General features: G+C 31.9%; 2 long non-coding RNA genes across 2 annotated transcripts in view; one reads left to right on the top strand and one right to left on the bottom strand.

The window, feature by feature from the left end:
* Positions 1–123: 123 nt before the first annotated feature.
* Positions 124–809, top strand: LOC109584270 (uncharacterized). Its single transcript, XR_002185927.1, has 3 exons — positions 124–274; positions 454–601; positions 647–809. It is a non-coding gene; the product is annotated as an uncharacterized LOC109584270 (long non-coding RNA).
* The window catches only part of LOC109584271 (uncharacterized), a 6011-nt gene continuing 4304 nt past the window's right edge, over positions 454–2160 (bottom strand). Inside the window, exon 2 of the long non-coding RNA XR_002185928.1 lies at positions 454–599. This is a non-coding gene — a long non-coding RNA (uncharacterized LOC109584271). The remainder of the gene's footprint in view (positions 600–2160) is intronic.

Raw genomic sequence — 2160 nt, forward strand, 5'->3', positions numbered from 1 at the left:
CCATTTGAAACTAGTTTAAGTATTGTATACAAGGTAAAAGGAGAGGTAAAGGTAAGAGGAGAAGTAAAAGCAGAGCACAGGAAATTCCATACAATAAGGAGGGGCTGGTTTGACTACGCCCATAACTCCACCTTAAAAGATGGAGGACAACAGAAATGGTGTGATTCACTTAATTCTTCGTCTTCTGAGAGAAGAGATTCATCAGATCATTCCTCTCCTCCTCCTGCTATTCTGAGGTGGATGTATCTTTGTATGGAGATAATCTTTTATTGTTGTAAGTGATATTTACTCATTATTATGCATAAAGAGAAAATGTAAACATTATTAATTAAATTAATGTCTACTTATTAAACTATAAATTTTACATACTTGTACATGTGTAGGTACAGTATATTCATTGTGTATTGTATAATGTGTGTACATTATTAGATATTCATGTACATGTACATGTAGGTTGGGAGTCTCACTTACTTGAAATGGGTTCCTTCCAATGTTCTTATCTCCAGTTTTGAGTTATAGCCAGTTTCCACGTCACACGCCCACAAGCTGGACCAATGTCTGGGGAAATCGCTGGATGATATTCCTCATTATGATTGGATCTGTAAGTGAGAGAAAGGATGTGATTGAATATTGGAACCTTCTTTAGGGTTTGATAAAGATGAGAGGTGATAGCTGTTGGAGGGACTTGACTTGTATGAACTATCATTATGAGGTTTGTACATTGTATATTGTATAGTGTATGATGCTTTAATGTGGTGGAGTTTCAGTTTGACATTTTGTGATCTGAGATTGATTTATAATCAGCATAAGTTGCAGTTTAGATGTCATTGTTAGTGCTGTGTGGGCATCCATGCTTTTTAAGAATATGGTTCCGAAATCACCCAAAATTTTTATTACATTTTTTGATACATATTGATGTCATAATGCTACATTTAAAGTTTGAGGTGATTCCGACTAAAATTTTTAAGTTATGGCCATTTTAAGAAATCTGTTGATTTTTGAAAATTTCCCTGTACTATTATTGTCCATGGTTTTTTTCTAAAAAATGACCCCAAAATTGCTCCAAATTTTTATGACATTTTTTGATGCATATTGATGTCCTAATGCTGTGTAGAAAGTTTGAGGTGATTCTGACTGAAAATTTTTGATTTATGGCCATTAAAAAATCGGCCCATTTTCAAAAATTAGCCTGTACTATAGCCCATGGTTTTTTCCAAAAAATGGCTCCAAAATCGCCCCCAATTTTTATCACAATTTCTGATACATATTGATGTCCTTATGCTGTGTGGAAAGTTTGAGGAGATTCCGACTAAAAATTTTCGAGTTATGGCCATTAAAAAAATCGTCCAATTTTCAAAAATTACCCTGTACTATATAGCCCATGGTTTTTTCTTAAAATGGCTCCAAAATAACCCCAAATTTTTATTACATTTTTTGATACATAATATTGATGTCCTTATGCTGTGTAGAAAGTTTGAAGTGATTCCGCCTAAAAATTTTTGAGTTATGGCCATTTTTAAAAATCAGCCAATTTTTGATATTTACCCATGGTTTCTTCCAAAAATTGGTTCCGAAATCACCCCCAATTTTTATTACAAACATCTTCCAATTTCCAATTGGAATTTCTAATTAGTCAAATTTCTTGAAAAAATGCCAATTTTACAAACTTTCTGCAGAAAATTTACAAAAAATGTGTTAAAAATGACTCTAATTGTGCAGAAACAGATTAAAAACTGTCAAAAGTGTTGTGTGTTTGTTGTGTGTCATACATATATACATGTACATGTATACTGGTACTGTATAGTGGATACTGTAAATGTTTGATAGCCCTGTGTCTTTATGCATTTATTCAAATTCGGCTTAACTGATAAAGCATTTGTGATAATTTTTGAGGTACCTAATGCATGGTAACTTGTATAGATAAATTATTGTTTAAATTATATGTACTTGTGTACATATACTTATATAATCTGATTATTGTATGCATGTATACTAAGTGTCATAATAAACCACATATACCACACTAAAGGAATTATAGCAACACCACAATACAATAATAATAATTTAATAGCTCGAAATTTAGCTAAATTTAGTGAGTTTAATGTATTTTGCCAAGGGAGTTGTCTATTAAAATATGGCAGTAGCTTTTAGTCATTTACT

The sequence above is a fragment of the Amphimedon queenslandica genome, unplaced genomic scaffold, assembly GCF_000090795.2.
Source record: "Amphimedon queenslandica unplaced genomic scaffold, v1.1 AMPQUscaffold_13226, whole genome shotgun sequence".
Lineage (NCBI taxonomy): Eukaryota > Metazoa > Porifera > Demospongiae > Haplosclerida > Niphatidae > Amphimedon > Amphimedon queenslandica.